The 15,743-nt window shown below is 42.9% G+C and overlaps 1 protein-coding gene and 1 non-coding gene across 11 annotated transcripts in view; one reads left to right on the forward strand and one right to left on the reverse strand.

Annotated features, from left to right (window-relative positions):
* The window catches only part of NCALD (neurocalcin delta), a 371,302-nt gene that overhangs the window by 25,462 nt on the left and 330,097 nt on the right, over nucleotides 1-15,743 (reverse strand). The window lies entirely within an intron of this gene.
* Nucleotides 9,662-9,734, forward strand: TRNAR-CCU (transfer RNA arginine (anticodon CCU)). Its single transcript has one exon. It is a non-coding gene; the product is annotated as a tRNA-Arg (tRNA).

Raw genomic sequence — 15,743 nt, forward strand, 5'->3', positions numbered from 1 at the left:
TTAAGTGAAAAGCACCTCAACTCTGTGAGACATCGGCATTCTGTTATTCAGTAATTTAGTCTGGGATGGGCAGTGTGGAATTTACAACTTATTCTGGGTCATATCCAGTCTCCCAGGGTCCAAAACATAAATCTGGGGTTAATACTGACTACAGATGAGAAACGAAAAATGTACAGGATGAGAAGACACCAGCAAAGAACTATGACCAGGAATCTAAAACATAAAGTCAACTTTCCATTTAAAATGAAGAGAAAAAGGAATAGCTCCCAAAATGATGCCCCAGGGAAAGGAAATGGTGAGTGGTGGATACTCCTTTGGAAGACAGGTGCTCCCTTCTTTGTATCTTGGACCTGTGATTCCTTATCCAGTTCCACAAACTCCATGAGTTAATTCTTGAGAGCCCACAGTGAGATTTTCCGGGGAAAAGTCCAACTTACTCTGGAAAGCTTGGCTAACTTCAGTAAAGTCTCAATGCAAACTGCATCGAGGGCTCCTAAAATGGAATTTGCAAGATGCTAGCAGCTGCAGGCAGGTGGAGCCGCAACAAGGAACATAGACCCCGCAGTGATTCCAGAAAGAGACCAGGTGGATTAAAATGTGCGCCTATCTGGGATATGTGACATTGTCCTCTAAGAGTTGCTCTGAATTTTTGACCGATGGAATGTCTACATTATGAAAACATAACCAGAAAAAGTTTCCTACAATATAAGGAAGGAAATGATAAGAATTACAGATGCATGGGAACGAGTGTTCATTTACTGTGGCATCAGATATTGCAGACATCTGAATTTTGTAGGTGGCTAAAATCCAGCAAATTCATTTCTAGGTCAGTTGTCCCTGATTTTTCATGGTGGGGCGGGGGGGTGGGGAAGGACTACAGGAAAATCTGAAGAGCACACTGCTCCAGAAATTTCTCTTCAATGGAACTTGTCTCTTAGTGGGAGTTTAAAAGGAGAACCTATATATAAACTGATATATTTATATATAGTGGACAAATTAGGAAATAAAACGGTGGTGCATACGAGGAAGAATTAAAATATTAAAGAGGGAGAACTGAAGTCATATAACAATTTCACTAACTTCCTTCCATGTTGCCCAAAGAATATTCTCTCCTCTGGCCTCTGGTAAGAGTCGCTGAGACCTATTTCCTACCACTTCCTGTGCCTCACAAAGGTGGCTTTGCCGACATTGCCTGGAGAATCGTCACCTTCCAGGCCTGTCCCAAGGCCACTGCATGCAGGGAGGCCTTTTTCCCCATGAGGATGGGCAGGCCGACCCCACACCTGTGACTGACGTCTGGTCACACGCCTGGTGCTCGCTCTCCTTGGTGACAGGGTTTGAGATGAGAACTGAACGCCTACACAAATGCAGTGAGCTGGAGGCTCACCAGAGACAGCCTTCTTCTTGCTGCCTTCCCCAGGCTGTGTGAGAAAGCCCAGGAGACATAGCTGGTCTTCTCCAGGTGAGCAGGCCTTACAGTCTCTGAATTATCTGGGCTCTAGTTCTATAGACTCTGCATTTCAGACTGCAGAGGGCCTGGTCTTGGGCTCTTGTCTAAGTTCTATTTTCCATTATTACTGAATAACACATATTTCTGATAGACTCTGAACAGAACATTATCAAACAACAACCCCCTCCCCAAAATGGAAATATCATTTTTGGTTTTGCTCTTTACCAAAGTAATACATCATTATTGTAAAAACTGTAAGTAATAAGGGGATATAGAAATTAGAACATGAACACTCGCCGTGATCCAATATGACTCTATAGAAGATAACCACTACTGACAGTTTTATTTACATATATCCTCTTAAACATTTAAATGCACATCAGTGAAATCTGTGCACTCCCACACATGGGATCACACTATCCTATTCTTTTTTTAAAAACTATTTTATTTATTTATTTGACAGAGAGAGACACAGCGAGGGAGGGAACACAAGCAGGGGGAGTGGGAGAGGGAGAAGCAGGCTGCCCGCCGAGCAGGGAGCCCGAGGCGGGGCTCGATCCCAGGACCCTGGGACCATGACCTGAGCCGAAGGCGGACGCTTAACGACTGAGCCACCCAGGCGCCCCCCACACTATCCTATTCTTTAACCTTTATTTTCATCGAAAAGTATGCTGTGGGTATTCTTCCATGTTATACATGTGGATGTATCTCATCTTTTTAAATTGCTGAATTTTCATTGACTGATCGATTCAATGGACAGTACTGAGCACCAACCTTGAGCCAAGCATCGAATCAGGTAACTGACAGAGTGGTTACTAATGTGAGCATTACAGTCCTTTTGGCATTCCATTGCATGATATTTGTTTAACTAATCCCTCTTGATGGACATTTAGGTTGATTCTGCTTTTTTTTTATTCACTTGGCATTTACCTTAGTCCCGGTTCCCGGATTCCCTGAGCAATAGATATTACAAAGAGGTTCTTGATGTCTTTGGTAAGTGCCATGATCTCTAGACCATCCCTCAGAAATTCTTCAGCAAGCAATTTTCCTCTGGAGCCTTTACATCCTAACCCTGTTTCGCAAGAGTTTACACACCAGCGAGGATTAGCCTTGAAGAAGCATCGGAAGTGGATTGGGAATTCCACCCCAGCCCCTCTTGGGCTGCCTGTGTTACAGGCACACACGGAAGAGTGTAGCCTTTACTCTTTCTAGCACCTAGGAGGGCACACTCAGCCTGCTCTTTCAAGAGTTCATGACCATGAGCATGGAAATGACCCCTCTCTCTTGGTTTGGCCTAAAGAGATCTTTTGTCCAAACAGCACCCTAAGTGCTCTGTTTCTTGATGCTCCGTCCTGACCTTCATTCAGGTCCACTCCTCTCCCTGGTACTTCACGTCCAGCTATTGGCTGACTCCCCACCGCTCCCTCCTGGAGGGCCAGCACTTAGAGGTGAACCTGCACTGTATGCTTCACGTGCCCTAGTAAGTGGCCAAGGGCCATACTAAATGGTCAGACTTCCAGGTCTGCAGAAACTACAGAGCTGTCTCAAAGACAGAAGCTGTTGGAGTGCCTTAATTTGAGGGCTTGCAGATGTCCCATTGCCATCAGACCTGCCTGTCTGGGCTGCCTCAGGGCCAGGGGCCAGGTCATTGGTGGAAAAAGGGGGGACCTCTGGGAGTCCTCAACACTCCTCCAGGGCTGTCATAGGCTAAGACCCTACCATGGCCGACTTCGGTGGAATTCTGATCACTGGAAATGTCTACTTAACTAAAGGCACTAAATATCCTCTCATTTAAAAGAGAGGAATTATTACCTTGGGTTTTGATAAGACAATGAAGCAAAACAGTAAGCTATCATGGGCTGAGGAGGACAAATAGGTCAGCTACGGGGATCCAGGCCTCACCACTTCACCAGCAGCCGGCAGTACCAGAGGAGTGCTACTCCCTGTTTTTAGAAATCCTCTTGGGGCCACAGATGCCTTTAGTTAATTGCTACAAGCCCCTCCATAGAGTCTGAGAATAGTTCATAGTTCTTTTTTTTTTATTTATTCAGCAAACATGTGTTTAACATCTACTGTTTCCTGGCTTTGCATGAATATTCTTATTAAAAAAAATAGTATCCTACATGGGATAGGAAAAGGAAGGGAATCTGGATTCTGGTTGCAGCTCAAAGCAGTTTTCATTAATATTTTATTTTCACACTGTTGTTAACAGAGTTGGCGAGAGGGCTAGTATACCCTGGTTTTACCCAAAGGACAAGGGGTTCAGCGAAGCTACCTATTATGACAAAGTCATGCAGGATCAGAAGCACCCTTCCCATCCCCCACCCCTCCACACCCCTGCTCCATCACCTGTGGTGTTTGAAGGGCTGCTTCTGCTGGAACATACCGATCGATCACTTTCTACCCTGGCTAACGTGGCTGAAATATGAATGTTTGTCCATCCAACAAACGTCTAGGTGAGAAGGCTAACAAGAAGACTATGAAGTTGCATCTTTTAAGCTCTTGCACCTTTTGCATCCTCCAGCAGGGTGTGTGGAAACAGAATTGGACTTGCCAGCAGAAAAACGAAATCGAAGTCTTTATTATAGTACCGTGTTATGGGACCTTTTGGGGAAGTCATTTGACCTCTCTCTTGGTCTCACTCTTCTTCAGAAAGTAGGCATAATAACACCTTCTCCTAGGGCTGTCTGAAGGACTAAATGGGAAAAGGAGTCCCAGTGAACCCGGAAAAAAGCTCAACATCGTGTCTTGCATCCAACAGGTGCTCAGTACACATCCACTATTAATCTAAATGAAATAAAGGTTCAGCGGATTGTTTACAAAGATGAGCCTTCCAGATTTGGGAACACTCTCCCCCTTGCTTTAAGGGAGAATTAGAAAAACAAGAGCAAAACAGTCACATGAGGGAAGAAAATAAGAGAACAACTGTTAGCTTCCAACCTGACTCCCGTCCCTGGGATCATTTGCCAAAATGTGACAGATATTTGTGGATTTGTACCCAGAGAGGGCTCCCGCCAGACCCCCATGGCTGAGTGTTTTCCCTGCATGGAAGTTATTATTCTAACCTGAAATTAAGCAAGAGGTCCCATTAGAGAAGCAGCAGATAGAGAGCAGGAGGCTGTTTCTTTCTCTGGTCTTCTGTTCTGAGGCTGGGGAGGGCTAAGTGGGGTTTGGGCGGAATCAGAGCAGGCTCAGACAAAGATGATCAAGAACTGATGGTTTCCTTCTGCTGAGCCTGTTTCCCATCGACCATTGCTTGTGTCACTTTTAAGAATTCCATGAAGTAAGGACAACTGGAATATTCATACATTTTGATGCTAGGTGAATAGCGAGGTGGTTGGCAAATACTCCTGGTGATTTTTCAGTTGGTAGTGACCAAAGCTACTGTGTATGGACTTCTCAGTGAATCTTTCTTCTACTAAGAATATGTGGGGAGCTGGTATCTTCTTTGTCTAGGGCCAAAGTTTATCAGGAATGGTATTAGGTTTGGCTTTCTCCTTACCTCTTGTTTTGCTTAGGAAACCGAGTGGTCTCAAGGGATTTTTTGGACGGTAATATAGTCACTATAGGATAGCTAAGGAAAAGACAAAGTCCCCCAGAATACAACAGACCCTCTTTGGGGCTGATCTCCTTTCACAGGAGGGGTGACAAAGCACAATGGTTAAGTACATGGGTGTTGGAATCGGAGGGCCCTCAGATCCAACCCTCGTGACAAGACATACTAGTTGTAAGGCCCTTAGGGACTTACCACCCCCCACCATATCCTCATGCCTTCTTCCTCACCTGCTTCAGATCTACTCCAATGTCCCCTTCTCAGGGCGCCCTCCCTTACCTCCCAGTAAAAATTTTAACACACTTCGCTCTACTTTGCTGATTGCCTTAACACTTATAATATACTATCACCTTAATTTTATTGTCTATCTTCCCCAACCACAAGAGAGCCTTCATGAGGTCACAGATTTTGATCTGTTTTGTCACTATTCTAACCTCAGTGCCTAGAACAAGGCCTGGCATACATCAGTTGCTTAATAAAAATCTGCTGAATGAATGAATGAATTCAATTTGAATCACTGTTGAATGAATCTGTTGAATGAATGAATTCAAGTTGGTCTCAATTCTAATTTAACCTATTCTCTCTTTGCTCCTAACATCACCATACAGATTATACAAGTTTTAAATAAAACAGAGGACAATGTTTTCAGAATCATGTAGAGCCCATCTGTAAACCCACTGCCCCTTACCGCTAATACTTCCTGAAACTCAATCGTGTGCTGGGCACTGTGTAGCTGCCCGATGCCACAAACTGAAATAAAGCGTAATCTCTTCTTGCATGCGTTTACAGGGCTTTCACATATCCTATTTCAGTAGGTCCTTGGGAATATTGTGAGAAAAGGAAGGGCAGATAAATTGTCCCCGTATTAAAGAAACTGAAGGTGAAGATTTAAAGGTTTTCCCAAGGTTACATGGCTACTAATGTCAAAGGTGGAAGAGAACACAGATCTTTGTACTTTATCCACTGAGCAGTGCCTCACAGTGAAAAACAGAGCAGAACCTCAGGGGGGATGTTGCCAAGTGTCTGAGGATGTGTGTATGGTTGTGTGCTTAAAGAGAGCCTTCCTGTCTAGCTATTTACATGCTCGTTATTATTTCCACTTCTTGTCAAGAAAAATTGCAAATGGAAGCTTAATCTGAAAAGAGAGAAGGTGAAAATACATCTGCAAAGTGAATAAAATACAAAAAATCTAAACAAAGGATTCCCCACCATCTCTAAAAGAGATGGTGTACAACTCTGTATATGGTTTGTGTCTACACAGGCAATCACCTCCTTTTAAGACCGTGTGTGCCTAGGTGGGTGTATTCACTTACCATTCTGTTACACCCGCCTACCCCCTTCCCAGCAGGAACCACCTAACATTGTTCCTACTCTGGTTTCTCTTCAGATCGCATAAATCTTTCGCCTTTTCCTACTCCTTCTAAATTCCAGTGGGAGCAGTTCATTTCTATTGAGCTGCCTTATCTTTTCTTTTTCTTACGTTACAGCGAACCCTAGCAAACACGGTAGCGATTTCCTGGCATCTCACTAACCAGGTTAGGGTCAGCTGGAGAAATATCGGGTGGTCTCTACCCCCTGTAGAATGTGGCAGGGACAAGCCAAGGAGGCGTCCTGCATTCCGTGTCGCTGGGCACACACACAGGATCCCACTCAAGGCACCCATGCTGCCGAGCCACAGAATGTACCAACTTCATTAGAAGAAACTGTAAAGAAAATTACATCCTGCCTCTTCCTGAATAAGGGGACTTCTGGCCTTTTCTATTTAATCTCACAGTTCCCAAGGGCTTATTAGTACACATAACCTAGTCGTTATGGTATCAGCAAATACGCCCCAGTGTGGAGCTGCAGACATGAACTAAGGAGAGGAGACTTTCACTGTGCATGTATCATGTGTAACTAGTAAACACCTTACGTTTATGAAACACGCATACAGTGTGTACTCAGAAGCACCATTATAATCATATTATAAGTGACTGGAACTGACAACCTAAATCTTTCTCATTGACGGCAGATCCAAAGATTCAAGTACGCTTACCCCAAGAGTAAAACCTGGACTTTATGGATACAGTTGGAGCAAAAATGACTATCGTACAAAAATAATGAAAATCTGAAATGTATCCAAATAGTTTCATTGAAGAAAAAAGCAATAAGTAAATATTGCACTATTCTATTTGAATAGTAGTGAAGATAAATTTGCCAAGACTCTCTTTCCCTTCATTAATGAATTATGATATACAACAAAGTATGAAATGATAACAGAATATTATCCCAATCCTCTGAGTCAATCACTTGTTTCTTTAAGAGCAGCATTTTCCATTGTAAGAAAATTATGCAAAAAATCGGGCAGAAAATAATTAATACAAGAACATAGAAGCTCAGTGAGAGCAACAGAATTGACACGCTTCAGTGATCAAAACTGAATTGGATTCATTTTTACCTAAAAGCCAAAAATAAACATTTAAAAATCTGAATTTTAACCATAGTATGCATGTACTTGAAATCATTTCTTTCCTTTAGATCACAGGGCTTTCCATATGCATTAGAAGGTGTCCCTTTAAATGTTTAAATCTGTCTGCAATAGATCAAATAAAAGGATTGGAAAGTTAGAACAAACACCATTCCTGGAGTGAAATTGAGAGCTATGCGCTGGAGTATACAGAAGCTTAGAGCAATGTCTTCATTCCAGGAGATGCCATTTCCCTTTGAATGATTTCACAAGAATTTCCTAAGCATGTGTTGTGTATCTAGAGCAGTGCAAGATATTATAGTGGATTCAAAGCACAGACGGATTCAAATGGGATGGCATGCAGGGCAGACAGGTCGGCTGGTCAGCCCGAGAACACCACTGTTTCACATCACAGACATAGTCTCTACACTCAAGGAGCATAATCTAGGCAAGCCAGTGATGCGTTACCCAGGAAGCACTGTGGGTAGGAGTCATTTTCACTGTGACACTGGGTTCAGGGGTCGTTAGAATGATGGGATTTTGCCTATAAGCCTACTCATTAGAAAAGGTTCAGGTGGCTTCACAGTCACAAGAGAACAAGGCAGTGCACCAGGTGAGTACAAAGAGAAAGTGATGCTTTTCTCTTGAACCTTCCCTGCCCCTCAGTCCTCAGACTCCCTCAAAAAACACAGAGCTGTGAGTGATGCTACAGATCCTGAGCCTGTTTTCATTAGTCCCAGACGCCAGAAGAAATGATGACAATAAACTATTCTCTTTATAGATTTATGAGGACATGATATCAGATTTGAATTGTAAAAACACCCTAAGGATGAAGCTTGCAGGATAGCTCTGAATATAGCATCTCACGACCAAATTTTGGGTGAAACCTGTTCCTCTCTGCTTGGGTAGGAACTGCAAATGTGGTGAATGAAGATTCCCCCCCCCCCCCCCCCCCCCCCCCCGCCCAGGACTTGGAATAACAACAGTAGGGGGAAAAGGATTCCCCTGGGCCACGGTGTTGGACAGGAACTCACAGACGTGGCTTAGAGTCTTGGAGCGTGTACCCTCACTTACCTCCTGAGAGAAGGTGGAAAAGCCCTGAGATATATAGAGCACATGGCACTGGCTTAGAGGAAGTCCCCCCTGTGACTTCCAAGTAGAAAACAATTTGTTGGTGGAAGCCTCGAAGACCGATCAAGGCTTAGTCCTTGGGCCATCACCCCATTTCTATCTCCCCTTTCTCCCTCCTCAGCTCCCACCATGTTTGGCATTCAGGGTCCTCATGATCCTCCTCAAGGACTCCAGCCCAATCCCTCTGCATCCATCCAGGCTTCTTTCTGACATCCCCCTTCCACCGGTGTTCACCACCGGGGGCAACACAGCATGGTAGTTGGGAGGATGGTCTTTTTGGAGAGACCTAGACAGGAACCCCAGCTCTGTCTCGCCAGAACATCCCTCACCCCTACCCCTTTCCAAAGCAAAAAAAGAGAGAGAGAGAGAGAGAGAGAGAGAGAGAAAACATTTTTAGTTTCTTGAAACTACAGCATGTTAAACATCGCCGTTTCCAAAAAGACTCATGGCTTCACATTTGCATAATTCAAAGTTCACTTGGATGTTTTTCATAGTCAAAGAAATAGCCCCAAAGTAATACAGAGGTCTCCATCTCTAGCAAGACAGATAGTGTTTGCAGATTTTTAAGAGACCTTTTTTTTTTTTTAAAGCTTCCTCCTGTCAAGGTTTAAAGAAATCTACAATCAGAGTTTCAGGCTGAGCAGGGATCCTGTTTCATTAGTTTATCTACCATATATCTCCATTGTTCAGGTCAGGCTTGGTCGGGAAACTACCTGTGAGAATTTTTACTTACCATGTATTCCTATTCCAGTGTTTCCTGGCCTTTTATATGTCTTAGCACACACAGAAGATAACACTGTCCGTGCAGCACCCTGGGGTAGGTGGGTGAGGGTGACCAAGGCTCTAGGAGGCCTGAGGGCTCCTGCCACCTGGAGGGGGCGTGTGAGATTTCCTGGTGCCACAGTATAATCACTGTGTAATGTGCGTGTGGTCTCCTTTGCTCCCTTCACCCTGGAGTGTGTGCACGTGTGTGTGCGCGCGTGTTCGTATGCCAGGCATCAGTGTAACTGTGAGCATCCTGTCAGCTCTGTGGGTTGAACTCCACGTACTTTTATGGTCTCCTCAGTAAAACTTCCAGGGCGCCTGGCTGGCTCAGTCGGTGGAGCTTGTGACTCCTGATCTCAGGGTCGTGAGTTCGAGCCCCACGCTGGGTGTGGAGATTACTTAAATAAAAAAATAAATCTAAAAAAAAAAAAAAAACCACCCAACTTTTCAAAGCTGCTGCTTTGCCCTCTGACATTTATTTTTAACCAGGCTTTTGACTGTTGATTAGAAAGAAGCCCTGAAAATATTACATTATCCAAAAATAAGATCATTTGTCTTTTTCTTTTAAAACAATTTTCCTGTTATAATCACTTCAATTGTTTCTAAATTAAGCCTTATGAATGGCTCAGCAGAATGGATGGTCTCCATGAGCAGAAATACTTCCCAAAAGAACCAAGCCTTATTACTAGAACTGACCGGTCGCAGAAATCCCCATCTATTTGCGGAACAGGATTAACAAGAGGACCAACTGAGGCAAGTGTTGTAGGGCCTTGTGGACCTCAAGCCTGTCAGCAGGAATATTATGGAATAACTGTTAGATCGTAGGCCACGGTGTCCAACAGATCAGGGTCCAAATCCGGCTCTGCCACTCGAGAATATGGCAGGCTACTCTCAGCTCCTCAGTCTTGCCACCCGCCAAACAGTGATGATGAGTGTGTGGGGTACATGTGGCTGTTACGACGGGAACATACCTAAGATGCCTTTACGTACATGGGGAAGGAGAAGGGTGTGCCCTCCCTCTGCCTCTATTCGGGCCACTCCTCAGGAAGCACTCATGTCCCTGGGTAAGTTTCCAGGTTACAGATTTGCCAAAAGCAAGGATTACAGTTTGTTCAAGTCCAGTACATTCCCTCTGCTTCTGGCTTTCACCTGGCTCTAGAGAGGAGCAGAAATCTCTGGCACTCTCTCCCCCATTCCTTCTGCTTACCGGTAGTACAGTGACTCTCTCCTCTCCAGCTTAGCCGCGGGATGGTGGTAATGCTGAAATTTGAGTTGAGAGGGTGGACGCCTCGCGTGGGCCTCGAGCCTAAATCATCCACTCCAACCTGCTCCGTGGAGAGGTCTGCCCTGGTTGGCCAGCTAATGATAAGAAGTGCTTTGATTTCCTGAGGTCTGTATCTTTATATTTCCCAGTGGAAAGAGGAGCGGACGGGCAGAGCGGGATTTGGAGATTTCCCGGTCTCGGTACAACATCAACTAACTACTACCTCGTGGGATAAAATGGTAGCCCACACACACCGAAAAGAAGCTTCACTCTCCTAACAAAGGTGATATGCAATCCTCCTCTAAGATGTTCCCATTCTAGAGACAGGGATGCTTCCACTCCCTTTTTAAAAATTCCCTTTCCTGTGTTAGCTACCCGAGAGCGCTCAGTTGGAGCTTTCCGTCAGAACATCACCCTTCCTGCCTAGGTGTGGATGGTGGGAAGTGAGCAGCCTTGCATCTCATCTTTTGCCAGGTAATGAGGCAGGGCTGCCTTTTCTGAGAGGTGTTTGCATTTGGCCCTGGGAAATTTGAACTGTACAGATGATATCCTTCCATAAAGCAGGCTCTCTTTTTCAGCAGGGAAGGCAGACTGGGTTTCTTTCATTCTTTTTTTTTTTTTTTTTTCAAATAAAAAATGGATTCAAATGCAGAAATGGCCAGAGTGTCATTATGTGCTTTTATGCTCTGTTAAAAACCACACATAGCTAAGGTGGCAACAAAGCAACAGATCAATGGATAAACAAAATGTGGTACATACACACCACGGAATATTATTCAGTCTTAATAAAGAATGAAATTCTGTTACATGCTATACACCATGGATGAACCTTGAAAATATTATGCTGAGTGAAATAAGCCAGCCATAAAAGGACAAATATTACATGAATGGTCAAGTTCAGAGAGACAGAAAGTAGAAGAGAGGTTACCAGGGCTAGGAGAAACGGAGTGAACAAGGAGTTAGTGCTTACTGTGTAAGTTTCTGTTTGAGGTGATGAGAAAGTTCTGGAGATGGACCGTGGTAATGGTTACACAACATTGTGAATGTACTTAATGCCACTGAATTGTGCACCTAAAAGTGGTTAAAATGATAAAATCGATGTCATGTATATTTTACCACAAGAAATAAAGAAACAAGTTAAGAAAGAAAGAAAAAAAAAATTGAAGAAAAAAGAAGGAACTACCCAGCCGTCCTGGGATACCAACTTCATGGAAGCGAAGGGCCCAGAATTCCACCCTGACTTCCCAGCATCCACATGTCCCTGGCACAGAGCTTTTCTGAGTGGCCAAGACAAGATCAAAGCCAAAGGAGACAATGCTCTTCACAAGACCTGGCAAAAAGCACTTATTAAAGCAGTCCTATTGACAAAATAACGGACTCCATGATTGTTTCTGTTCATTCAAGGGGACAGCAGGCCCCAGAAGCAGGGAGGGGCAGGCAGGATTCTGCTTTCAAAGGCTGCTTGAACCTTTGACCAAATAGTCACCCAATAAGCCCGTTAGAGTCTCCAGCACATGATTTATGACCATAGATAGTATTTATTTCCAAATTAGAACTGTAAATTCTCTAGATGTTTCTAAAGGAAAAAAAAAGGGTAATTTCCATCAAACAATGGCATTTTTTGGCTACCATAACTACAAAACTTAACTCCCTCATTTCTGCTCATGGAATATAAAAAAAGTTTCTGATTTTATTGTGCCATTATAAACAGATTTCCTCCTAAAATGTTTCTAGAATATGTTAACTTTTTGGTTTTCTTAATAATCCTGGCTAAGAATATCATAATTTGTAAAAAATATATTCATACACACACACACATATAAATATAATTCTTTTATCCATGAAAAAAAGCAACTGCCAGTTATAATTCAGTGGAGTTAAATAGAGCGTAATTTACGTTTGCATCTTTATTCCTAATAACAATTGTAAAAATAACTAAAAGATTCTGGACGTTGTAGTCATGGAGACACTTCTACCTCCAAAGCGTAAAATATAATTTGTTGAGGAATGTCTAGCAAGACAGAATGAAAACTAACAGAGACGAGCAAACCTAATCAAAGTCTTTAAATTCTAGTTTCTCTTCTTTCAATTTGGATTAATTCCTAACAACTTAGTGCCCAGAAGTAACCACAACAGAAAGTATCTGGCAAATTTAAAAAGCTTCAGACTAATTAGAGCAGAGAAAAGAAACCCATGTGTCAGAAATCCAGAAACAGCAGTCAAATAACATGAAATCATCCTGTGTTCTTTCATCTGCAAATGGAGTTGTCTTACACCTTATTTTAACCAAATAAAGTATTTTGACTAGATTCCAGTTCGGATGGACCCTGAAATGGGGAAGGAAAGCTACATGATGAATAATAGATAAATAAGATGGAGCCCCTATTCTGCAAGAGCTAACAGTCTAGTGTACCAACATACAATGAGAGCTACAAATGTGTACCTTATAGGTAATTTAAAATATTCTAGTCATCACATTAAAAGGAAGAAACAGGTGGATGAATTTTACTAATATATTTCATTTAGCCAAAATGTATTCAAAACATTATCATTTCAACATGTAATCAATTTAAAAATTATTAACGAAGTATTTTACATCCCTCTTTTTCTTATCATTGTTCTAAATCTTTGAAACTCAGAATATATTTTGTACTTAACAACACATCTCCGTTTGGGCCAGCCACATTTCCGATGCTCAACAGCCACATGTAGTCAATGCTACTGTATTGAACAGAGAAGACAGCAGGAAGCATAGCAAATATACAAAGAGCTCAAAAGCAAGACCAGCCTCATCAGGGCTATCTATAAGAGCCATAAAATAAAACATCTGGGGCGTCTTCAAAGAGGTGGTTGCATCTGAATTGAGTCTTGAGAGTCTTTAAGTTAGGAAATGGTCTACTCAGACTTGCCCTTGTGTAAAGAGCTGACTGATGGCTGAAGGGAAGATCAGATGGTTGCGACAAGGATAGAAGGAATCAACAGTCTAGACAAGAGATGTTGGAGACCAGGGCAAAGGCCAGGGTGGATTTAAAAACTATTCTGGAGGTGGAATTAGGAGATACAGTGACTGACTGGAAATGACGAGACAGTGTTGAAGACATCCTACATGGTTACCCAGCAACCATTTCTCTGACCTTCTCTGTTAACAGAAATTTGATTTTGTTCATGTGTTTTGTACCTTCTGCAGTGCCTCGTTTGGGGGGTGGGGCGTGGGAGGAAGAGGAAAGGATTCTTAGCCCCGGGAGGGTGGATCTTATCTAGCATAAGCCAATTATAGTAGTTTTATTTATCATCTACTGGCTTAGGAAGGAACATGACATCCAATTTTGGCCAATGAGACTTGTAGATTGGTCTGCAAGGGTGAGGGTGGGATTCCCAGAAGGGCTTCTTAGATCTTAAGAACAAATACAAGGAAGACAGAGTCTCCTTCTGCCTCTAGTGTGGGGTGTGGTGAGGATGTCATGGCTGGGACCACTGCAGCCAGTGTCATCCTGAGCTGAGTCAACCAACATCTGAGAATGGCAGAGTGGATACATGGCCTCTGGATGACATCGTTCAACCATGGAATTACCCAACCCGGAAATGCTCCACCTCTGGACTTCTTGTTTTGTGAGAGGATGTATGTATGGATTACTTCAGATATATGGGGGGCATCCCTTATTTGCAGGTGATAGCACACTAACAGATAGGAAAAGGGAAGAATCTAGGCAATGCCTCAACCATTGGTAACAGCTATGTCTTTCCTCTGTTCAGGATGTTAGACAGCATGTGAAACTCTTTCACCTCATAAATCCTCCTGACAGTCCAAGGAGCTGTTTAGGCAGATGGTCTTGTCTGCTTTGACCTGCATAGCATCCCTCTCCCCAGTTCTTCCTTTGCATTTCCAGCAACTAGTACAGTACTTGGAATTTAAAAAAAAAAAAAAAAAAAAGACTGCTATCACTTCTTGAGCTTTTTCTATGTGTCAAAAACTGTTAAATGTTTTATATACAAAAATCTCATTTACTTCCTCATTTTATCTCTTCATTTACAAAGCTGACAAGAGCACACTGTGAGTGGGGTATTATCATCACCATTTAACAGATGAGGAAACTGAAACTCAGAGGGGTTAAATTATAAAATCAAGGTCTCAAAGTTAGTGATGTGAACCCAGGTATGTCTCTCTGGAAAGGTTATATTCTTTACCACCATAATATAATAGCACAGAGTAAGTCCCTGTGTTTATTGAAAAAATGAGCCAATCGACTCAATGAAATAAACAGGTGCTCAAAGAGATTAAGTACCTTGCAGAGAGGCACCCAGCTAAAGACAGGTCCATGACCTGACACAAGGCTTCTAACCCCAAAGCCATTGTCCTTCCTACCACATTTTGTGACTATCATTTCTCCCCCAGCTTTGTTGAGGTATAATTGACAACCCATGGCTATCATTTATTTGGCACTTTACGTTAGAGACCGCTTTGAATGGTTCCTGGCAATTTCTTTGTGTATGAGTCTTTTCTTCACAACCAGATTATCAATTCCTTGGGATGGCACAGCTTTTCTGTAGCTCTCATAGCAATCAGAATAATGTACTTTTTTCCTAGCTAAGAGCTTGATTTTAGAATATAGTATCCATCATGGTTAGGATGACAATGACTCCTGGTTTGCCAGCAATCGTCTTGATTTACACCTGTTGCACCAGCTTTACTATTAATAGAGTAATATCAATACTCTGAAAAGTAATCCTGTTTGGACAATAAACTGTATGGTCACCTTAATCATGGTAAACAAGAGCTTAGTTTGGCCTGTTCAGCTATGTTCCATCAACCATGCCCAGCACAGCTGTTTTTGGATAAAGATTGATCCAGTCGTCAAGGTTCATATTCAACACTGGAACACAGAGAGCTTTCATGCACAGAGGCTACCATACCTCCCCACCTCTTCTGTCCCCCATTTATCCCATATTCTCCTGTCTCTCAAAATCCCTTCTCCTTTGTATCACAGGTTGCCCTCCCAGCAGCTTCTTTCCAGCCTGCATCTCACAGCCTAAGGTGCCCCCGCAGAATGGAGTAATAGCTTTGAAAAGTCAGGGAAATGCATTCTAACAATCCTGTTACTGTGCAGCAGCTGTTCGTGGCTGAAATCTTTGCATC

The sequence above is a fragment of the Callorhinus ursinus genome, unplaced genomic scaffold (assembly GCF_003265705.2).
Source record: "Callorhinus ursinus isolate GAN/ISIS: 27379988/994484 unplaced genomic scaffold, GSC_fseal_2.0 scaffold5, whole genome shotgun sequence".
Taxonomy (NCBI): domain Eukaryota; kingdom Metazoa; phylum Chordata; class Mammalia; order Carnivora; family Otariidae; genus Callorhinus; species Callorhinus ursinus.